The 25,270-nt window shown below is 42.3% G+C and overlaps 1 protein-coding gene across 4 annotated transcripts in view; it reads left to right on the top strand.

Annotated features, from left to right (window-relative positions):
* The first annotated feature begins 6,204 nt into the window (after nt 1-6,204).
* The window catches only part of BEGAIN (brain enriched guanylate kinase associated), a 242,757-nt gene continuing 223,691 nt past the window's right edge, over nt 6,205-25,270 (top strand). For all 4 annotated transcript variants that reach the window (XM_050954144.1, XM_050954143.1, XM_050954141.1 and 1 more), the window contains exon 1: nt 6,205-6,369. The gene's annotated coding sequence lies outside the window, so the exon portion shown is untranslated. The remainder of the gene's footprint in view (nt 6,370-25,270) is intronic.

Below are 25,270 nucleotides of genomic sequence, written 5' to 3'. Positions count from 1 at the left end.
ATGGCCCATGCTCACACTTCTTCTCCATCAGCTGACTGGAGAGGGGAGCATGCACTCAAGACAGTTAAGAAGTGCAGCTGTGTCACCTCACACATGCCTCAGAAGCCCCTGAAGCACAATGCCTGTCCACTTGTGATGGACCCACATCTCCCCCAGTCTGGGTAAGTGACTCTAAGGCACACTTGAGTCCCATATGAGAAATTGGCTTGTCAAAAATCTTATGGAAATATTCTTTACATACATATCAGAAGTATGTTGGGATCCACTTGGACTGAGGCCACTAAGTCCAGAAAGAAATCTCAGAACAGATAAATGGTAACACTTTCTACACACAAGCTACAAAATTCTAATGATGTTGTCCATGCATGTGTGTGCACATGCACACACACAGATGTATGTGTGTATATATTTATGTGTATTCAAATAAAGAGGTGAGGTAAATATTAGAGGTAAATGGGTGTTACTCACCTGTAAGTGGAGGCTCTTCGAGCTGTGTGGTTCCTATCCGTATTCCACATGGGTATGCACGCGCACCATGCTCCTGAGGTTGGACATTTCTAGCAAGCAACATCCATTGGTCCACACCTGCACAATTGTCCTCCAAACCGAAGGTATAAGAGGCAGTGCAGACTGATGCCTCCCCACTTCCTTTTTACAATTAATCAAACAAGATCTGGGTGATCGGTAAGCAGTAGTCAAACAGGAGAGGGGTGTGAGGATGCAGTTGCTATAGATATCTGTAATATTGCTATCCCCACAGCTCCATTGGCAGAAAAAGGTCCGGACTAATGCATACTATATCATGAGTGCATGGATGGAGCTCCAGGTGGCCACATTATATATGTCCAGAATAGTCTCTCTTGAAGAGATGCTGTTGAAGTTGCTTGTGATCTATTGGAGTAGGCTCTTACCCCATCTGGGGGAATAATACAAACCAACAGATAAAGAATTGCACAACCAGAAATCCAGTTAGCGTCTGGGCAGATAATGTTTGTCCTTTTGATTGCTCTACTAAAGTGACAAATACTCTAGGCATTTTTCTAATTGGTTTCATTCTGTGCAGATAAAGTGCCACAGCCTGCTGGACATCAAGAGAGGGAAGTCTCCTCCCCTCATTGTAAAATGTGAGGTTTTGGAAAAAATATTGGTAAATGAATAGGTTGATTCATATGAAACTCCGAAATTAGGGTCACTCCTATATGGTTTCTGGGGAATCAAAGTGGATTTTTCTTTGTTGACAAAGATTCACAAGGAATTTAGCAGATAGAGCAGGAACAGGATCACTGACTGGATCTCCTTGCTGGTTCTGCCTATCAGGAGCCCATCCTCCAGCTACAGAGAGACAGTATAGCCACCCTCCTGCAGAAAGTGGATTATTGGTGCCAATTTTTGAATAAAGAGATTCATTGGGCACAGACTGAAAATTGTTCTCCATCTCCCATTTTTCCTAGGACTAAGAAACATGGGGAGTAAAACCCTTTCCACTTTGTTGCTGAAGTGGCACTTGCTCTATAGCCCCTTGCTTTAAAAAAAAAATGTCTACATCCTGACAGAGGATGTCCCCATGAGACTAGTCTCTGAAGAGGGACCAGAAAGGAGGTTTGTAATGGGGAGGTGAGAAAAACTTGACTGTGTAAAGTGAATGACCTCTAGCACCCTCTTGTCCATTGTTACTGCCCTCCAGTTGTGAGTGAAGTGAGTAAAGGTGGCCACCAAAATGTGGGGGAAGTGTAAGATGGCATCAATATAGGAACATGGTTCTCAAACATCCCCATCAATAGTAACCCCCAGGTGGTGGGTGGAGTTGAGCAGTGACAGTAGACGTGGAGGAGGACACGTATTTGGGTCTTTTTACCCTCTGCAATTTGCACAGCAGTTCATAACAGCACTTGTGATACAATGATTGAGGGGATGGTCTTGGCCGCTACACCTGTTTGTGGTATTTCCTCTGTGGAACCAGGATAAAAATAACCAGGGAACGGGGGGTTGTTCTGGCATCTTTGAGTGAGTGAAGGGACGCAGCAGTTTTTCCACTGAATAATTTAGCTCCTCAAAAGCTGTGGCCTCAGTGGTATTTTGTACCTCCCTGGGCAACCCTGAGGACCAGAACCAGCATCTCCTTACAATTGCTATAGCTGTTCCTCTCGAGGCAGGATCAGCAACATCCACTACAGCTTGAAGAGATGTTTTAGCTACCGGTCTGCACTCATCAATGAGGGCTTGGAATTGGGCCCAGTCCTCTCACAGGACTTTGTCCTTAAAGTCTAAGAATTTGGTGTAGTTGGTGAAACTGTACTTTGTTAACAGGGCCTGGTAGTTAGCACTTCAAAACTGAAAGCTGGTGGAAGAAAACACTTTTCTCCCTAAGAGGTCAAGGCTTTTAGCACTGTCATCCATGGGTGTTACCTTGGCATGTTGTAGCTAGACCTCTCAGTGACTGCTTGCACCACCAGGGATTTGGGTGATGGGTGTATAAACAAGAACTCCATTCCCTTGGTTGGTACAAAATAACTAAGACTTTTCTGGGGGGTGAGGATGCAGAAAGAAGGAGTATGCTGAACTATCCTGGCTAGTTGCATAATGATGTTGTTCACTGGAAGGGCCACTCCGCTAGCAGCAGAAGGCTATAAAATATCCAGTATCCTATGCTGAGTATCCTGGACCTCCTTAAGCTGGATATGGAACTCAGTCATCAGCCTCTGCAGCAGCTCTTGATACTGCCTGGTGGGGATAGCAAAGATGGGCAATTGTCTCATCTAGCAAGGAGGAGGATACCCCTTTTGGAACTGTCGGTCTCAGTTAATGAATGAAAGATCCAGCAAGATGGGACAGGGGAACATTCCCATCTCCTTAGGTTAGTTTCTTCTTCTGGTATCACAATGTTTCCAAGTAGGATTGGAGATTGTGGGTAAGATAGGGCAAAGAGTTTCCAGAGGTGTAGGTTTCATTGTGTCCAGGTAGTGGGAACAACAGATCTGGTGCATCCCTGGTTATCGTGGATGGTGAATCTTTGTGGAGGAAGACTGGTCCAGAGCATAGTCTAGCCTGGAACTCCTAACTGGTATCAACGGGTGCCAATCCTTGGGCTTAAGAGTTGGAACTGAAGTCAGCACTGACAGATCCTTACTTATTTGCACCATACCTTCATGTTTTTCAGGAGGTTTGAGAGGACCTAAGCCCTTAGGGACAACACATGAGGACTCATCTGACTTGGGTGGAGTCTTTTAATCTCTGAGCAATTTCGAAGATGTGTCCTTGAGCTTGAGAAAGTGCCTTTTACTCTCATGAGACGCCCTCAGTAACAATTCTTTAGGCTTAGTAGTTCTGGTCTCAGCTCCTGAGTTTCTGCATGGAGAGGCACAGCCCACTGACTGAAGTCATTTTACAGTTGGGTATCCCAGTCCAGGTCCAATTGAGGTCTACATGAGATGCTTCTTTAATCAGATATACTGTGGAGTTAAATGGAAATTAAAAAAGGAACAGGCAATGCTTGCAAGCTGCATTGAAACTTTAAAAAAACACTATAATAGAGGCTCAAACTAAATGTGTACTCCAAATGTGAAAAAAAAAGGTGCTACCAGGGCTAAACAGAGTAAAAGAGGTGGTAAGGGACAAAAAGGGCACTCTTTAAATATTGGAAGTCAAATCCTAGTGAGGAAAATAGAAAGAAGAATAAAGTCTAGCAAGTCAAGTATAATTAGGCAGGCCAAAAAAGAATTTGAAGAGCAGATAGCAAAAAACACAAAAGCTAATAGCAATTTTTAAAGTACATCAGAAGAAGGAAGCCTGGCAAACAACTCAGTGGGGTCAAGATGCTGAAAGAGCACTCAAAGAAGACAAGACCATTGCAGAGAAGTTAAATGAATTCTTTGCATTGATCTTCACTGCAGAGGATATGGGAAAGATCCTCATACCTGATCAGTTTTTAAGGTAGATTTGAGGAACTGTCCTTGATTGGGGTGTCAATAGAGGTGGTTTTGGAACAAATTGATAAATTAAACAGTAATAAGTCACCAGGCACAGATGGTATTCACCCAATTTCTGAAGGAACTCAAATGTGAAACTGCAGAACTGCGGTATGTAACCTATCACTTAAATCAGTTTCTGGACCAGATGACTGGAGGGTAGCCAATGTACACACTGATTTTTTTTTAAAGGGCTCCAGAGGCAATCCTGGCAATTACAAGCTGGTAAGCCTAACTTCAGTACCAGGTAAATTGGTTGAAACTATAGTCAAGAACAGAATGACCAGATACATAGAAGAACACAATATATTGGGGAAGAATCAACACAGCATTGGTAAAAGGAAATCATGCCTCAGTGATCTATTAGAATTTTTTGAGGGGGTCAAACAAACATGTGGACCAGGATGATCCAGTGGATACAGTGTACTTAGACTTTCAGAAAGCCTTTCATAAGGTCCCACACCAAAGGCTCTTAAGCAAGGTAAACAGTCATGGAAAAGAGTGAAAGTCCTCTTATGGATCACTGACTGTTAAAAGATAGAAAACAAAGGGAAGGAATAAAGAGTCAGTTCTCACAATAGAGAGGGATAAATAGTAGAATCGCCCAAGGATCTGTATTGGGACCTGTGCTGTTCAACATATTCATAAATGATGTAGAAAAAGGGATAAACAGTGAGTTAGAAAAGTTTGCAGACAATACAAAATTACTCAAGCTAGTTAAGTCCAAAGCTGACTGCAAAGAGTTTCAAAGGGTCTCATGAAACTAGCTGACTGGGCAAGAAAATGGCAGAAGAAATTCAGTTGTTGATCAATTCAAAGTAATGCACATTGGAAAATATACAAAATGATGGGGCCTAAATTAGCTGTTTCCACTCAGGGAAGGGATCTTGGAGACATTGCTGATAGTTCTCTGAAAACACCTGCTCAATGTGCAGCGGCAATAAGAAAAAAAGCTAACAAACTGTTAGGAATTGTTAGAAAAGGGACAGCTAATCAGATAGAAAACATTATAATGCCACTATATAAATGTACAGTAGGCCCACATCTTGAGTGCTACGCACAGTTCTGATCACCTTGTTTCAGAAAAGATAAACTAGAATTGGAAAAGGTACAGAGAAAGGCAACAAAACAATTAAGGGCATGGAACTGCTTCTACACAAGGAGACATTTAAAAAACCAGGACTATTCAGTTTAGAAAAGAGATGACTGAGTGGGGAGATGATAGAAGTCTATAAAATCATGAATGGTGTAGAGAAGTGTCATTTAGCCATTCACGTAATGCAAGAACCAGGGGTCACCCAGTGAAATTAAAAGGCAGCGGGTTTAAAACAAACATAAGGAAGTACTCCTTCACACATTGCAGAGTCAACCTGTGGAACTCATTGTCAGCGGATAATGTGAAGGCCAAAATTATAACTGAATTCAAACAAACAAAAGAATTAAATAAGTTTAGAGACGATAACTCCATCAATGGCTATTAGCCAAGATGGTCAGGGACGCAACCCCATGCAGTAGGTGTCCCAAAACCTCTGACTGCTAGAAGCTGGAACTGGATGACAGGGGATGAATCACTCAATAAATCATGCTGTTCTTTCACTCCCTCTGAAGCACAAGTCACTAGAGTGTGTTGTCCATTTTTGTGTACTTATGAGTCAGTAACAAATTACACAGGCAAATGTTATGTTGTGGGCACAACTGAAGCACAGTTGGGTTTACATATGAACTGTTGTGTGTACCAATGATTTATGCATTTACAAACAGAGGCTGGATTGAGGCCATTGAAAAACGTCACCACTGAAGATCAAAGATGCAGCAGGATGCTGTGTTTCTTAATTGTGCTCCATATGCTGTATACAGCAATATAACCTTGATAGGGCAGTTCCTGTATTGTTTGCTCAAGGCCTGATCTGGATAAGTATCAAAGTGCCCAGCTAGAACCAGTTCCACTAAGAACCAGGATCTCAAAACTTAGTCAATGGGCATTTTGACTACGTAAGGACTGAAAGATTAAACTTTATCCAATTAAAATCATATATAGCATTGACTCAGTGTCAGCCTCACTTGTATGTGATAAGCTAGTGATTTCCTTCATTGGTGGTATGCTGTGACCCTGCTTGATGCCATTAAAGTTTGTGACAACATAGGAAAACCCCAGCCAGTAAATTGTGAATGACTTAAGTTCTTCGGAGATTGCTGATTTGGCTCTGCAGCACTCACAGCAGCATGGACAGGAATTCATTCTCAGCTGGTTTCCTTAAAAGAAAGCGATCCTATCTTTCAGTTTAAAAAAAAAAAAAAAGCTGCAACTGTTGAAGCAGCATGCACTTAATAAGCTACTTCTAAATCTGGCTTCATCATTTCAGTCTGTGGACTAGCAGAACAGAAGCTGCAGAATCCTTCTCAAGTAAGTATTTTCCTTTAATGTACAGCATGCATATTTCTTCATTTAAAATGTATAACAGGCAGCAAAACTCTTCAGCAGAAGACCCATCGTGCTGCAATCTGATACACGAATTGCCTCTTTTAATGTGATTTAACATGCTCTGTTGTTTAATTTGGCAGACATTACTGCCTTTTAAAAGGGAAACATTTAATATATTATGGTACTGTACAAGATGGCAAATTACATGGGTGCAGCTGCCCAGAGCTGCAATGCTAGAAAGCTAATTGAATGATTTATACTTGACTGTCATAATAGGTTTTTTGAGGAAAAAAAGAATTCTTCACCTTTCATTTGCATAAAGTATATCACGGAACAAGCCTATTTGCTCTCATTATAAATGGAATGTGCATCAAGAATATGCTACTGGCCATTAAGTATGAAATTAGGAAAGTGATTTTTATCTGCAAAAGGGAAAAAAGTCATTCTGGCATTCTACCCAAATAATAATAATGCTAATGCATACCTATTAAGCAATACTTAGTGATTTGTACTAAATATTGGAGGAGGATGTTTATAGTGGATGACTGTTAAATTATACAAGATATTAGTCAATTGTTGCTAAACCCTAACATTAGCTTTCATGTATCGATGAAATTATTTGTATGCGAGACAGCATAAATCCAGTTCCACTTGCCAAAACAAGTGGCACGTATGGTAACTTGCCTTCCTCAGGAGTATTTGTATAGCTCACCAGGCATGTTCATCAGGACCTGATGAAGTGAGGTGGGGTCGGGAAAGATAAAGGGAAAAGGAGCAGTTTTTACTGCATTTTTTTAATGTTTAAGTCACAACAGGTGTAGTGGGAAGTTAAGAAAGGAGGTCATTGCAGCAGATAATGCAATAGTCTCTACATATGATTGCTGTAACACACATACTTTTTCATTTAGTAGCTGCTTTACTAGCTGCTTAGGTTCCATTAACATATCACGTGATCCACCAATAGTGAATGAGCAATATGTGTAGTGTAGAAATTCATTGTAACTACACAAGCATGCAACATGCTGCATCTCTGCTACTAATGTCCAATTAAACTTTTAACACAACATTTTCTTCTACCATTCTTCAGCAACACAACATTTTATGTATGGAAAAATATATTACTAAATAAGTCAACTATTCAAATAACTCATTTGTCACAGGGAAAATATCCAGAACACTTTCCTCTGAATCCAGCCAGCCCCCTAGCCTACTGCAAGACCAATAGGAAAGAGGTACATTTACTTCTCCAGGTTATTTTCAGATTATTCATAACAATACCTGTTTAAGAGACACACATAACTTCAGGCCAACTCATTTATATACAGACATACTTTTGAGCACCTCTTTTCAGAATATGCTAAAGAATGGAACTAGAGCAGCCCTTCCCTTATTTATTGTATAATAGAGATGGAAAATCTTTGGAGGATTATGCACACAGAGAGATAACGAATAAATGTGAAGAGGAGGAACAAAGCCACCATCATAGGACTATGGTGAACAATACCTATTTCCTTTGGAAACAAGAACAACCATCCTGGGACCAGAAGATTAGGATTTGTAGTGAATTCTTGGGATAAGAGAAATTTTGGGAGAGTTTGAGGTAACCCTATGATAGCACACAAATGAGCTGAACTCTGACAGCTGTGCCACAGGAGTTCTCTCAACTGGTGATAGTTCAACATAAGTTAGAATCAGGACATGCAATTTCAGTGTGATATGACAGCCAAGAGAAGGTATTACAATTTCAGGTGGCATATAGGCATTGCATTTCTGTTATTCATATTGCCATTCCTTTTCATTCAGAAGAAACAGCCTTTCTACACTTGGGAGGCTTGTAGGGAAATAACATGTTATCACCAACCGAAGTTGGTCAAAAATTATCACTCATTCTTCCAAAACATCTTGAGACTTTTAAAAATAAGAAAAACACTAGAATTTTTATTTTCCTTGTGAATTATGTCTTTCAGGTGCAGTAGGGGTGGAGGACATATTTCCATGCTTTTCTCTGCAACGAGAGAGCTAGAAACTTTCTTTTAAAAAAGTAGTAAGTAAAGATTCTCACATAGGCAGCATGACTCCAGGAGCTGGAGCTTAAAGGAAAGCATGAATTATCATGAGGTTTTAGATGGCAACATGGAGTTTTGCTTCAGAACACCCAGCCTTCTAACCTCAGATGGGCTTGAGAATTGTGTCAATGTTAATTAAGGCATCAAGATTTTGAAAAAACCTTTGGTAGAGCCTTGAGATGGGTTTCAGCCTTTCTAGCTATTTATTGTTTTATGAGAGATGTTAGCTGTGTAGTTTCACTGTAAGGCAGCTGCATAGGATGATGCCAGAAGACACATTCTAGTTGTATTCATTATTAAAATTTATCCACAGAGCCAGTTATAATGTATTTTAATCACCTAGCTATAGGAGATGAGCTCAAGTGTGTTGCAGTTTCCACCCCCAGCTTGGAACTGTTGTTATTCCTTTTGTTGGCATACAATTAATTCTGAGGTATTAGCAGTTATTGTACACACAGCCTCCTGTCCTACCCTCCATTTTCTTCAGGACAGGTAAATTAGAAGTGACATACCAGCTCTCGCTCTCTCTCTCTCTCTCTCTCTCTCTCACACACACACACACACACACACACACACACACACACACAGAGGAACCCCAGTTCTGAACATGCTCAACTGCTGCTTGGGTCATCACAGAACCTCAACAGATGCTCCCTGGAGTCAAGGACTTGTGAAAATTCTGGGTGGGAACAGTGGATCCAGGAAGCAATGGAAACTTGTGGCATGTTCCCCACTACACACAAATAGATATACAAACAGGAATTAAACACATTTAAAGCAGCATGTGCCCCCCACCCACCCACAGTCTTCTCCATGGCCTTTGCCAGTTAGCCACAGGGGAAAGCACCACATGATAGCTTGGCTTCTGAAGTAACTGCTAAATGGTTGCGGAGTTTGGAGGGGGGCGGCATTTGAGAACAAGGTTGCCGGAGTGGAAGGACTCCCTCCACTTTAATGCGCATGGAGGCTCCAGGATCAAGGGGTGGGGAGAAGAGTTCCCTATATTTTAAGGCCCAAGCCTTCTGCTTCCTTTGCAGCCTCCAAAAGCCAGCTCCTCTGATGGAAACAACTAAATTAAACTCTGCAAGCTTTGTCTTACAGAATTTTCTGTCCCCATCCTATAGGCTAGATCACAGTGAGGCCCCATAGGTCAATTGTATTTTTTAGAGTTAAAAGTTAAAATCCCATATGAAGTAGAGCTCAAACAATGGACAACAGTTACAAAGCTTTAACATCTCTCGGGCATTAGAGAAAATGATTGATGCAAAAAATTACACAAAAATCATCAAGACGTTTTGGTTTCAAATTTTCATTTTTGAATATGTGTTTCCTTTTAAGTGTTTTTTTTTTGTCCCTCTCACCCACACCCATCCTCCTCCTTTTTTCCCTCCCAGCCCTCCAGCCAGACACTTCCTTCCTCTTTTTTCCCCTCCATTTCATTAAAATGAAAATAAGTGTTGGGCAGTAGGGGGAATAGAAGAGAAGATGGAGACAAAGGTGTTGGAAAAATAAGAAAAAAATGAATGCTATACCAGATTTAAACAAAATATATTTTATATATATGCATGCAATTTAAACCAAAAAAGGACATTTTTCAATTAAACATTTTTTCATTCAACTTTTTTGACCAACTCTAAAGCCAAGCCCTGCAACATACAAGTGGCTTTCAATAGGTTTCCAGTGTAATTCAGAGTAGCCCTGCTGCAGCTCTAATATTTGCCAGAAAGCAGCCACCTCACCATCCCAGCCTGGCTTCTGGGAAATGAGCATACTGCATGTGTCTAAGTGTTGTGTAACGATATAGATAATAAGTGAAATGAGGGAGATGGTTTTGGTTGCACATGCAAGATGGCACTGAATTTGGTCTCCATGGAGTTGTGGTGAGGCACACAAATATTTGCCCGAGTGTCTTCTGGACCCATGTGAATGGAGGGAAGCTAGGAGGGGCCAGCAGCAGCTATAGAAAGTAGTACTTGATTGTTTGAGATGTCTAGGCCAAGGAGTGGTGCCTGCAGCAGATGGTGCATCTGGGGAGTAGATAGGCCTGCCCACTGCAGAGAGAAACTGGCTTCTTTCCACCAGTATAATCTGCACTCTGCACATTGCAGAATCCCTGTAGCACAGGGAATATCTTTAGACTACCTTTTAGGAGCCACTGCCCCATTGCTGGCGCTACCAAAGTCAGTATAATGTACAGTGAGCCTGATTCTATGCAGAGCATGAAGGTTGGGTTTTGGGGCAGAGCAGAGATAATATTGATTGTGCAGGTTACTAACTCTAAAGCAAACATTTCTAAAATTACTCTGCTTAGCTAGGCAGTACTGCAACTTTTTTAGGCCCCTACTTCATTCCACTGTAACATTTTCATTATTGTGGTTGGGAAGTGGGCTATACCTTTACCAAAGGCATATAAGTTCAGAAGATACTGAAGCTAGTGTTAGTGTTCGATACTAAAAATACTCAAAGTACATTCAGGAGGCAGACAAAAGAGTAACTCACTCCAGAAATTTTCTTTCCCAGCAAAATTATAATATAGTTCAGACAACATAACTGGCTATCAGTTTATACAGATACTGACTGGGGTAGTCATATGAAACAGACCATGACTTGCACATCAGTGTTTGCTTGAGACTGAGTGAACAGGCAAGTCAGCCGGGCCCCCTGCTTCTTCAAGACCTGCAATTTGTTCCATCATTACTATAATTAAGGCAGTGTGGAAAAGTCAGACTTAGATTGCTTTCCCCTGCTAGGATTTGTTTGTTTGAGCGGCTATTCGTGCACCAATAAACAAATTGAAAAGTTACGGCTGCTCGAAGCCTTTTCATAACTGAATTCCAAGTTTGTCGTTTATCTAGGATTATACAAAATTCTGTACAATGTTAGGCTGACAACATTTATGGTATTCTGTGCTTCCAGAGACCATTTAGGCCAGTTTAACCTCTGTCAAATTCAGAATGACTAATATGAATGGAGAAAAATAGCTAAATGGATCAATTATTGACCAAACAATTAAGATGCTACGTTCTTATGATGGATGACTGTTGAGAGCCCCTACTCCCAGTCCCTTTTCATCTGCTAGGATGTAAGCAGGCTTTGCAGAATTTGGTTTTCATTTTTTTTTCTAATGTTGACAATTGATACAGATTTTTATTTAAGAATTTTTTATTTTGAAGTGTTAGGATTTTTACAGTTGTTGGAAATTAAGGATGAGGGAGTAGGATTGGAGTTTGGTCAGCATGAACAGCGGAGCTGCAGAGGGCTCCCAGCACTGACAGCAGGGCCCTAAGACACCAAGGCAGAAGGAGCAAGGGAGGCTGTGGTTCTGGCCCCATGGAGCAGAGATCCCCTACCAGGACTGCAAGGAGGAGGATGAGCCCCTGACTAAACGGTGCTGCTGAACAGTTCTTGCCCAGGCACGGTTCCCACATCCCTGGCTGGTGAGGGAGGGAGCAGGGCTATGACAGCACCGCTGCAGAGGGCTCCCTGCATGGCTGTAGAGCTGACGACACCTGAGCCTTGCAGATGCAAGGTGCAGGGAAGACTGCATTCCTGGTGGGGCACTGCAGAGACCCCAGCCAGGACTAAGGGTACGTCTTCACTACTCGCCATATCAGCGGGTAGCAATCGATTGCTCGGGGATCGATATATCGCGTCTCATCTAGACACGATATATCGATCCCCGAATGTGCTTATATCGATTCTGTAACTCCACCAACCCAAACGGAGTTGCGGAATCGACAGGGGGAGCCGTGGACATCGATCCCGCGCCGTGAGGACGGTGAGTAATTCAATCTTAGATACTTCCACTTCAGCTACGTTATTCACGTAGCTGAAGTTGCGTATCTAAGATCGATTTTCCCCCATAGTGTAGACCAGCCCAAAGACATGCACTGCTGCAGAGCCAGTAATATCCAATCCCCACATGGGCAAGACAAGGGTGGGGAGGGAGAAAAGCTGTAATCCTGCCATCTATTACCAATTAATTTTTTTCTCATTGATTTCAGCCTCACAATTGCAACTGACGTTTAGCAACGTGTATTGATTTAAATCTAATCCTGCCAAGCCTTGATGAAAGTATGGAAGAAGTATATTACAACCTCTGGTTGGGTGTCTTCTGTATATGGAGTAATTTAATTTGCATATCAGTAATTTTCAGAGTCCAGGATGGTGTCATTCACTATCAATGACAAGTTGCTGTTTTTCATTTTAGCAAATACTATCAACAATTGAGGTCTCTAAAGGAAATTCCATTTTAACATGTTAACTGGTTCTATTTGGCAGCCCAGCTTTGGAAGAGAGCAATAAGTCTACCATTATATTGGTTCTGAGTGCTATGGGACCCTGTAAAATAAGGAAAAAGTGACCAAGGTGTATTGGAGTTTTCACTAGAGATATATAAAAATAAATTAAAATTAAATTAATGAAAGATGAAAAACATTCAATGAGAGGGTAATGAATTATGATGCCTTATGGTAGATGACCACAGGTGAAGTTCATTGCATATCCTGTCCATTATGAACACCTGCTCTATAAAAGATGGTGAAGTTAAATTTTAGTGGTGTGGTATTTATGCCATGTAATACCTAGCCTGCCTAGAAACGGGAGTTGTGTCTCATTAACAAGCAAATGGGAATACTTTCCAAAAAGATGCTAAAAGGAAACCAGGCTGATGAATTTTTATGCCAACACTGCAAAGTTTAAGAAATTAGACAAGAAAGCTTTGAATTAAATGCATGTCAGTATTTTGGAAGCAATTAGAGCAAGAAACCATCCTCAAACCTAGGGCAATAGAAGAGGAACATCTGTATTATTTGGTGATGGGAAGAACTGCATAGTTCTACTGATAGTTACCTCAAAGAATGGTGCCTTTAGGGTCTGATCCAGAGCCCAGAAGTCTATTTATGAAATTTCAGGGGATCCAGCCTTCAAGCAGCCTTAGTGGGGAGTAGTGTGCAGTAGAGTAAATATTAAGAGAATTTGTTCAGTGTAACCTTCAGTTCATGACATTGAATGCTAGCAGGGTGAAAGAGTAGACCTGGAAAAGCAGGGGTGAGCAGGTGATAAGGACAAGGACTCAGAAGGATGGGAATAGAAAGAGATGTACAGAACATTAGAGCAGAGATGGGAAGAAAAGGAAAACTGAGACAACTGAAGGAGTGTAAAGGGTAGTTGGTGGCACCGGAGAAAGAGCAGAGAGTTTGGTGAGAGGCAAGAAGTATTGTGCTGATGCCACAGATGAAATAAAAAAGGAAAAAAATGGTGCGGATGGTACTGGACAAGATGGGGAGCGGTTCAGGGAAATAAGTCAGGCATTAAGCAGCACTACAAACCTTTAGGAACCCCAACATCTTTTCCTGTTCTCTTTTGCACACACAAAGAACCTTATATCCCACTTCATACATGGACCAGAGATTGCAAAGCAAACGGGCTCCTTTGTTACTGAGGAAGGGAGAAAGATCACTTAAGTTTGTTGGTTGTAACTGCCTTTTCCACATTCACACTATGAAATCACTTATATGTATTGGACAGCTGGATTAGTGCTTCTCATGCAGATACCCTTGCTCATGCATGACAGTGTTCAGTCCCACAAATAACAGCTCCTCACCAAACACATGTGAGCTGCTATTAAAGAGTCCATCTTGAGTGAGAGTTTTGCTCCATTTCTGGAACTAATAGGCAAATAAATGTTTCAAATTGCAGCAGGCCAGAACTTCCATTTTGTCAGATACTAATGGAACCTGAGACTCAGAAGTGCTGGGATGCATTAGGCCAGACCTCTGCATCTTTGGACACTCCCACTTGCTCTAGTGAACCACAATAAATATGCAGATATCTGTGTTAGCAGATAATTGAACTCGGGCCTAAATTCAGGTTGCACAGTGAGTTCTCTCATTTTTAATAGGAAATGCTGCTGAAAGTGTCATGAAAATGATTGCATTACTGTCAACAGCAAGAAGTTCTTTAGCCTTTCCACCAAACCAGCACATTTCATCTTGAAATGGTAGGAGGAAGAAGGGCTTCTGAACTGACACCAAGATGAAGAATGGATCTGATCCATTTTCAGCCACTCTCTCTGTGTCTGGAGAGTTCCGAGTCACAGAAGGACCTTTCACCAAATATAACAAAGTGTCACGGTCCAAATGAAATAGTGGAAAGTATTTTATATAAAAGCAACAGACTTCTGGTGAGCAAATAGCAACAGTGCATCTCTGATTTGAATCCAATACAAACCTTATCTGACACATCCAAGCCTCCATGTGTGCATAATTAGGAGACTGTGAAGTCATGTAACAGCAACTTACTTCCTTCCCTGCCGCAGAGCCAGGGGGAAGAATTGTGGCTCAGTCACAGGTCATTCTCTGCGCTGTGCAGCTACATGCTACCACATACTTAGGGCAGATTATCAGGTTAGAACATAGCTCTTAACCTCAGTTTGCACATATGTAAAAATCAGCATCTTGCTTCCCTTCTTCACAGGGCTATTCAGACTTGCATAAATCATGAACATCTGTAAAAGAACTTGGAGAGTCTCAAATGAAAGGTGCTTTAAAAGTGCCAGTTCTTCTATTACCTCCTCTCCTGTTCACAACATGGAACCTTGCCTTTAATGTTTTTATTTTAAAATAAAAGGCCTTTAAATTTTAATCTAGAGAGAAAGGAGGCAGAAAATTAAGAATACCTTTCTCTCTTTGCTGTTAGGAACCCTTTTAGATCTGCGACTGGTTTTCTAATAGAAGAGACCACATTAATAGTATTAGGAGAGGGGGAACTGTACCATGACCTTCTGTTATCTGATTTTAAAAAGCCCTCCAACAGAATCACCCCAGCTCTTACTTGGTAAGAATTGATTTATATCGTTGTAGATTGGTTCACAGTTCAATAAACAGGAATATATCATGTGCTACTTGGAATCAATGAGAGCCCATGCACTCGATACCCTGGAAAATGTACATGTGCTATAGATTTAGTTGATCAGTAGGACTAATTAACACAATGCAAATGTGCTATTGATCCAGTTTTGAAGGATGTATGATAAAATGTGGAGGCTGGATGCCTGTGTGGGTCACAGAGAGATGTCTGTGTTGTGCGGCTAGGCAAGGACTGTCACTTTACTGGTCACAGCTTACACACCAATGCATAAAGAGAAATGGAGGCATTGTCAAAGTGTTCAGAAAGCGTTGTGCATGGCAGACCCACTAAACAGGAGGGACCTGGAGCAATGGCTGAAGAAAGAGCACGGTGTGCCTCTGCCTTTGCACATGCACCTGGAGCAGGAAGCGACTTTGAAGGGAGACTCTTGGGAGTTTTAACAACAGACAGTTACGCTAAACCCCGCAGCTCCAGCGAGGAAAGCTTTGAGTTACAGAGCAACACCAGGTCAGAAACCGAAAACTTTGTTAACAGCAAAAATAAGGATGAAGGCTCTCGATCCCATCGATTAAAGCACCGTCAGAAGGGGGGTGAAAAAAACCCTGGTCGGGGGCACTCTTCTCTATATCCAGTGGGAAACACCAGCCAAAAGCACTACAGGCAAACCAAAAGCAGCTCGTCTGCATCTGACTTGAGTGTTGTGAGTCAAAGATCATCGAGCTCTGTCTCTATCGTGGAAGAAAAAATTGAAGCAAAGCTCAAGTTCTCTCAGTTTCTCAATGAAGTTACTCTCAGAGTGCTCGATCCCATGAGTATGAGGGCATTTAGAGCTGCTAAGCTGAAAAACACTTGTGCGGCCAGTGGAAGAAGCCTGGAAGACTTACGTATTAAGAAGTCTCCTGAAAGCTGGAAAGAGAACACTCTGGTCAGGAAAGGCCTTCAGAAGACAGACCTAGAAAGATTAAGAAGCGATGACACTGTGGTTGGGCCACGAATACACAAGTTAGAGAGGTCTTTGTCTCTGGATACAGGACCATTTGGCAATGGTGTCTCATGTAGAGCAAGTCCTGTCCTGCCTGCAGAAACCATGGCTTCTCAAATCAGTGAAATGCCAGCTGGAAAGTCTGCTTCTCTATCTCAAAATACAAACATGGTGAGCCACTCTCAGACCACTTCTTTTGGCTATGTAGATTTAGCAGTACTGAGTGTATTGATAGGACTAAGGGAATTGCTGTTAAAGTCTCCCTTGGGTGGGCCCTAATTGTGTGCAGAACCTTATCCCTCAAGTAGAGCAAGATAGAGTATGTCTACACTGCAGCAGGGAGCAAACCTCAGTTTGAACTAGCATTCTAAAAACAGGAGTGTGGACGTTGCAACTCGGGCTAGCCGCTCCAGTTCTGACCCAGGGCTGCCTGCACAAGTCTGTCTACCCAGGACGGGAGGGTCACTCCCTGCTGTATTGGAGACATACCAATAGAAGTTTCCTTTTCAGAAGCTGAAGGCACTACCTGTAGGAAATATGAGGTGGGGGGGAAGACAGTGAATGCAATATGCATCCTACCAACCCTTTCCTCAGCCACTCTCTGAGAGCAGCACTGGGTGAAACAAAATTCAGTATGTTTATACATTTGTGGCAGATCCTATTGTCTGAAAAAACTCCCTAGGGTTAAGTGTCTGACATTAACAGGCCTAGTAGAAGAGATTCCTGACTGGCTATTTTTAAAAGCTAGATTAAGAGCAGGGAAGGGGAACAGGGAGGGAAATTGCTCCAGGCTGAGGCTCTTGACACTGACTGGCAACAAATTAAATTGATGTAATGTCTTATTTTAAAAATTTTGGTTGCAGTAGCTTTTTAATTATTATTATTATTATTGCGTAGAGTTGTCAGGCATCCTATGTTGCAGAACTCTGAACTGATCCATAAAGTAGTTATGCTCCAGCATCATTAATTGTGGGCCTGCTAAAAACATTAGCCCAGAGACTGTACTTTTTAAATACATAGATCTCCAAGCTGTGACCTTATGTGAAGACAGCTATTAAAGCAATGTGCTCTCAAAAGATCACGTTCAGATCAAGTGTTGCTCACAAGAGGCTTGAATTTGACAAATACAGTAGATCTGCCTATTCCATGCAGTGGACAACACCCCGTGCTTCCCTGTGAGCTCATTCTAACTCTAGTAATTCAATGTAAGCATCAGCAACCCAGGCTAAGGATTTTATAGGGTGCCCTTGGATGTTATCTATCTACTGTCTATCAAAGAGGGCCTGAGGGGTGGGAGATAATGAAACAAAGAGAAGTTGCATGTTCTGTCGCAGGTCACAACCCCTGCACAGAAAATGCAAGAGCCCTCTCATAAAAAGAGGTAACCTCACCGGGCCTCAGATCCAGTTCTGTGGCAGGAATCATGTTTTCTCTGAAGGTTCAATTACCCACTTGTCACATCATCTTTTCCACTGCACAAAACCACACTCTGTACAGACCTGAGAGGCTAGGAATGTTCAGCCAACCGAGCAGTATGACTGACTAAATGTTCGTTGAGTGCTTTATAATTCCAATCAGTTAATGTAAGCATCAGCCTACTTTAAAGTTTAATTATTCAATTTAAGCATCAGCCTGTTCTAAATCTAGTCATTGAAAGTTTAACATGCATCTTATAGCAGCAAGCCATGCTCCAGCCTGAAGAGATAAATATGTGAAAAGGAAGGAGTGGTGGGGGAGGAAAAACCTTCCCTACCGCCTCAGTCACTGGACTGAGACTCTTTCATGTTAGATAAAGTTACTGTATAACTATGGTGGGTTATTAGAATTTCTTAACTGAATATATTGCTCTAATTTAATATGGGGCTATTAGAAGAACGTACAGAAAAGCTACACAATAAGTAAACCTTGCAAGACAATAGTATATTTCCAAGGCTGAAGTGACATAACTGTTTTGCCAGGCTGGGAAATAAGAGATCAGAGGGCTACAAACAATTTAAAAGCACTTCTCTGGACAGACGCGGGGGTGGAGAAGGAGGTGCACAACTGTCAGGGGCATAGGTTGCATGCAGTGTTGTGGCCACATTTGTCGCAGGGTATTAGAGAGACAAGGTGGGTGAGGTAGCATCTTTTATTGGACCAACTTTTGTTGGAGAGGGAGACAAGCTTTCGAGCTTACAAAGAGCCCTTGTTCAGATCTGGGAAACTAACTCAGAAAGGAAGAGGGGCATAGGTTAACACAGAGAGAGGGTCTGAGGAGGAGTCTGAAAGAGTTGGATCTTTTCCCAGATTCAGGAAATGGTAAGACTTAGGGAGAGGCAGGCAGGCATACGGACTCATTTGTTGTTTTTGTGATTTGTGTTCTCTGAGGTGCTTTTGTTTTAAATAAATACTTTACTTTAAGAAGGCCATTTGGTTACTGATAACCACTATCACTGCTCTCGGGAGGATCAGAACTGCAGGAACTGACTACCTCAGTAGTTTGAAATCACAAAAAACTGAAGCCCAAGACCTGGTCTGGGAGTTGGAGAATCATATGACACCAAGCTGAGAGGGGTGGTAAGCGCGTTGGAGGACTATAATTCAAAATGACTTTGACAAATTGGAGAATTGGTTTGTGTCTGACAAGATGAAATTCAATAAATACAAGTTCAAAGTACTACACTTAGGAAGGAAAACTCAAATGCACAGCTACACAATGGGGGATAACTGGTTAGATGGTAGTATTGCTGAAAAGGATCTGGGGGTTATAGTGGATCACATATTGAATGTGAGGCAACAATGTGATGCAGTTGTTAAAAAGGCTAATATTCAGGAGTGTACTAACAGGCGTGTTGTATGTTAGATACTGGAAGCGAATGTCCTGCTCTACTCAGAACTGGGGTCTTGTCTGGAGCACTATGTCCAGTTCTGGGTGCCATACTTTAAGAAAGCTCTGGACAAGTTGGGAAGAGTCCAGGGGAGAGCAACAAGAATGATAAACGGTTTAGAAACACCTGACCTAAGAGGAAAAGGTTAAAAAACTGGGCATGTTTCATCTTGTGAATAAAAAGACTGAGGGGGGACTTCATAACAGTCTTCACATCTATTAAAGGCTGTTATGAAGAGGGTGGTGATCAATTGTTCTCTATGTCCATGGAAGGTAGGACAAGTAGTAATGGGATTAATATGCATCTAATGTGATTTAAGTTAGATATCAGGAAAAACTTTCTAACTATATGGGTAGTTAAGAACTGGAATAGGCTTTTTTATTAATGGAGATATAACTATCTGCTAGAACTTGAAGGGACCCCAAAGGGTCATTAATTCTAGCCCTCTGCCTTCACTAGCAGGACCAAGTACTGATTTTGCCCCAGATCCCTAAGTGGCCCCCTCAGGGTTGAACTCACAATCCTGGGTTTAGCAGGCTGATGCTCAAACCACTGAGCTATCCCTCCCCTCAAGGGAGGCTTCCAAGAGAGGTTATGGAATCCCCATCATTGAAGATTTTTAAGAACAAGCTGGACAAACACTTGTCAGGGAGGGTGTAGGTTTACTTGGTCCTGCCTCAGCACAGGGGGCTGCACTTCATGACTTCTCGAGGTCTCTTCCAGCTCTACATTTCTATCACAGCTCATACATAGATCAGAACTGCAGCTACTCAGGCCTGCTGAGGTAATCATGGTTGATCACAGGGGACTGCAGCCCAAAACCTGGTCTGAGAGTTGGAAGACAGAATGATTCCACCCAAGACAGGTGACAGCTAGAGGGCTGAGATGGGATGCATATGAAGAAACCAGAAAGGCTAAGAGATTCAGTTCAGCCAGTGACTGTGATATTCAGGTACAGAGTTAACATCCTGACTCTTGCATAAAGTGTCATGGGATGTTTAATTTCTCCCTGCCAACTTGTATATCTTATTTTAAAACACATTTGTGGTACCACTGCATCCTAAACACCAAGGTGGGGCAATGGTTTTCCTTAGAGGCCCTCCCATCCAAGCACTAGGCCAGCATAACCTTGTTTAGTTTGTAAGATGTGATAATGTCACAGCTGCAGGGAATATGGCAGAATTCCACAGGATGTAACTGCAAGCAATAATACAGATGATGAACCCAATAATAAAGGAAAGTGATATTGACACCAACTATACTGGAATTGGAAAAGGTTCAGAAAAGGGCAACAAAAATGATTAGGGGTATGGAATGGCTGCCATATGAGGAGAGATTAATAAGACTGGGACTTTTCAGCTTGGAAAAGAGATGACTAAGGGGGGATATGATAGAAGTCTATAAAATCATGACTGGTGTGGAGAAAGTAAATAAGGAAGTGTTATTTACCCCTTCTCATAACACAAGAACTAGGGGTCACCAAATGAAATTAATAGGCAGGAGGTTTAAAACAAACATAAAGAAGTATTTTTTCCACACAACACACAGTCAACCTGTGGAACTCCTTGCAAGAGGATGTTGTAAAGGCCAAGACTATAAAAAGGTTAAAAAAAGAACTAGATAAGTTCATAAGGATAGGTCCATCAATGGCTTTTAGCCAGGATGGGCAGGAATGGTGTCCCTAGGCTCTGTTAGCCAGAAGCTGGGAATGGGCAACAGGGGATGGATCACTTGATCATTACCTGTTCTGTTCATTCCCTCTGGGGCACCTGGCATTGGCCACTGTTGGAAGACAGGATGCTGGGCAAGATGACCCTTGGTCTGACCCAGTGTGTTCTTAACGCCATCCCAGAAATTACAGCCCTTGGCAGCATGTTTCTATTGCAGGAAAAGGAACAGTTCTCAGAAGGAAGAAGCCGGCATGCTGTTCTCCACAAATGGGAAAGAGAGCTCCACAACATTCTGTGGTGGATTTCCAAAATACACTTTGTGCATGCCACAGTGGGAGCATGTCTACTTTTATACACAGGAATAGTTGTGGTTACAAGTGTGAATGCATGGAAGTGAGGTCTGAGATGAAAAGGCTATCCCTATAAAACTGAAATATTGCATGGGTATAGACAAGGTTGGTTCAAAACACATCTTGGGCCTTTACCAATCCATTCTGTTGAGGGCCCTCTCCTATGTAGAGAGCTAAAATGCCCTCAACCCACATTTATAGTAAGATTTTGAAAGGGGGTGCAGCCACACAAACAAAAAAGGACTGGGAGTTGGGGAAGGAAGAAAGGACCCAGAAATAGGGGCACAATCAACCAAACTGAAATTCAGCAAGTGGTGGGGCTTAGGGATGTGTGTGACATAGTGACACAGAATCTGGAGAGAAAAAAAAGAGCCTAGTGCCAGCTTTGTAGAGTGACAGCTCCAAAAAAATGCCTCGTCTTCCTACTCAGTCTGTACTGTACAGTGATCACCTCCTCAGTCATGGAAGAGAAGGGAATTCAACTTGGTGAAAAAACCAATTAGTTAGAAAGCACACTTTGTAGGAAGAGCAGTGCATGTTTAAATACAGTCTTGACCAAGACTTCAATTAGCGTGTACAATAGAACATTCATTTTCTGTTGTGATAGGTGAAGAAGCAATATCTGCAACTGTAAAAAAAAATGTACACCTTAGTGAAGTATGAATTAGACTATCATGCCCATTCCAAAAATAAATCACAGAGCCAGGATCGGCACTAGGGGTTTTAGTGCCCTAGGCGCACAGCAATTTCGCCGCCCCGCGCGCTGGTCCCACGGCTCCGGTGGAGCTGCCGCAGTCTTAGCTGTGGACGGTCGGCTGCTCCCGTGGCTCTGGTGGAGCTGCCGCAGTCATGCCTGCAGGAGGTCCATCGGAGCCGCGCGAGCAGCCGACCTTCCACAGTCACGACTGTGGCAGCTCCACCGGAGCCACCTGCCACCCCTTCTGGCAAAACGCCACCCACCAAGAATCCTGGCGCCCTAGGCGATTGCCTAGGCCACCTAAATGAAAGTGCCGGCCCTGCACAGAGCACCAGGCCTAGACAGCATCCCAGCTGAGATTATTAAAGCTGGTGGAACAATGCTCCAGCACAAACTTTACGAACTCTTCGACAAAATCTGGATCTGCCTGACTTTCTTCCACCTGACTTTAAGAATGCCAACACTTTTACAATATTCAAGAAAGCGGATAAATCTTTGTGTGGGAACTACAGCAGTATTGCTATCCTCTCCATCACAGGAAAGATCCTTGCCCGATCCTACTAAACCACCTCCTTCCCTTTGCTGAGGAACTTCTCCTCAAATCAATGTGGCATCCTGAGGCACAACTGACATGATCTTCATGGCACAACAGATTCAGAAGAAGTGCAGAGAGCAACACCAGGAACTGTTCATGGCATTCATCAGTCTAACCAAGGCCTTTGACTCTATCAATCATGATGTCCTATGGAAGGTGCTGTATAAGTTTGGCTGTCCACAGAATTCATTTTCATCATCAGACTAGTCCATGATGGGATGACTGCCACCATGCTGTGCAATGGCTCAGAGACAGAACCATTCATTATTTGCACCGGTGTCAAACAGGGCTGTGTCACTGCTCCAAAATTCTTCTCCTTTTACCTTGCTGTGATCCTGATTCTCATCCATGACCGCTTTCCTGATGGAATCAGGATTGATTATCTGAGGAGTTTACCATCCACACATCTCCGACGTCTCCAAACAAAATCTAAGATCATGAGAATTGGCATCACTGACCTTCAGTATGCAGATGACTGCGTCATTCTTGCACACACAGAGGCTGACCTGCAAAGCACCCTAAATCTTTTTGCAGATGCCGATCACAGCCTGGGTCTCTCTCTCAACATCAGGAAAACCAAGGTACTCTACCAGCCCTCACCTGCACAAACTACTCTTCGTACTCCACAAATCACCATTAGCGGAGAACCCCTGGAAAATGAGTCTGTATTTGAAGACTTGGACACAAATCTGACACCAAGAATTATAACATTCAAAAAACAGTAGGAGAACACTTCAATCTCCCTGGACATTCAATAACAGACTTAAAAGTGACAATTCTTCAACAACAAGAACAGACTCCAACGAGGAACTGCAGAACTGGAATTAATTTACAAACTGGACACCATCAAGTTAGGCTTGAATAAAGACTGAGAGTGGATGGGTCACTACTAAAAACTAATTTTCCCCTGCTGATACCCAAACCTTCTTGTAAAACTGTTTGAAATGGGCCACCTTGATTACATTGGCCTCATTAGCACTACAAATATGATTTCCTCCCCTTCATGTCAACTGTTGAGAATAGCCCACTTCCATCTTAATTGAATTGGCTCATTAGCACTGACCCCCCACTTGGTAAGGCAACTCCCAGCTTTTCATAGGCTGTGTATTTATGCCTTTCTACTGGGTTTTAGCCCATGAAAGCTTATGCCCAAATAAATTTGTTAGTCTCTAAGGTGCCACAAGGACTTGTTGTTTTTTCTTAAAAAGGGAGGCATCAACCCAACAAACTGGGAGGACTTGTCAAGGAACAGAACACAGTGGCACCACACCATACACCAAGCCACAGCTCACTTTGAGGAGAAACAGACGTGCTCATGAGTCAGAGAAGTGACAAAGGAGGAAAGAAAGGGCACAACAGTCCAGCCAACTACTATGTCTCCTCCAAGATTACATCTGTCACTTCTGTGGGAAAATCTGCAGGGCACGAATTGGGCTCCTCAGCCACTTAAAACCCACCAATGAGCCCCCTTGGCAGACATCATCCTCACATCGAGGGATAGCCGAGGAATCAAGTCATCCCTTAACCGTCACTTTGTTAAGCTAAACAGATTGAGCTCCTTGAGTCTATGACTAAGATTTCTAATCCTTAATCATGTAAGTGGTGATAGGTAGTTACATGGCATTATCCTTTCTCTCTAACATCCCAGCATCTTTCCTATCATATTATTTTGGTGGTAAATTGCTGAGAGTTTTGCTCCCCTCTGCTTCATCTCTCAGAGGTGACCATAGGGCTCTTGGTAATTTCTAGCTTTATTGTCAAAACACAGATGATCAGTGTATGCAGGATTGTGGTTTCCTCCTTCTGTCAAATACTACAGTGTAAAAAGGAAATGGCTGATTCCCTTCACGATATAGGAAGTGACACCACCTTTCCAATTTTGTTAAAATTGCTATCTTTGTTTTCTTCTTAAGACAATGAATTTGATGCACAATGCCTCAGCCTTTCATATGGTATTATGGTCTCTTTATCTGCCTATCCATGCATACTGTACAATATTGTCTTGCATGGTCCTGTAATACCACACAAGAGCTATATGTCAAAATCATCAAATTTGGGTGCTTAAAGTTATGCCCCTGAACTTAGGTCAGTGGGATCAGGCCATATTTAATGCTTCTGAAGATAGTTAAATGCAGAATCAGAAAATGTTGGCTTTGTATGTTGTCAACACCAACTATTTTCTCTAATCTAGTGCTTTCCCCACACTACTCTCTGTGAAACTGCCAATATGGTATGACTAATACCCAATGAAGTACTAATGAATAGTTTTCCACATATCTTATGCATTCAGAATATATTCTCTTGTGATGTCAGGAATATACAGTTAACTTTATACCCAAGGGCTTATGGCAGGAGGGCCTAGAGCACAGGACCATAAGTTATAGGCACTTATGACCAAAAGTAGTGGTAAAAGTAATGACTCCTGCTCTGTAACCTCTCAGTGACTCACTTGCAAGCTATGAAATCAAACCTGTGACTGATTGTTTTAACTTTTATGTTACTATTTAACCGGACAGGTAGTTATTAAACACCTCCCGCCGCCCTTGCACTTCTAAGCATGACTCAAATATGGAACACTAGGTCTGCTCCTACTGCTTTGTCTGGGACAATGGTGACATAAGTACTGGTGCTGCCATGCAGCTTATGTGCAATTCCATCTTTTGAGGAATAGAGTTAAATCAATTCCCAGAATCAGCTCCTTTGCCCTTTGTCAAGAAGTGTGCAACCATCATGCACTGCAGGAGAGACCAATGTAAAGTTTTTAGAGCAGCAGATGTGGCCCAGTT

Source organism: Gopherus flavomarginatus, chromosome 5, assembly GCF_025201925.1.
Source record: "Gopherus flavomarginatus isolate rGopFla2 chromosome 5, rGopFla2.mat.asm, whole genome shotgun sequence".
Lineage (NCBI taxonomy): Eukaryota > Metazoa > Chordata > Testudines > Testudinidae > Gopherus > Gopherus flavomarginatus.
Note: the sequence above shows the minus strand (reverse complement) of the source record. Positions and strands in the feature narration are given on the sequence as shown.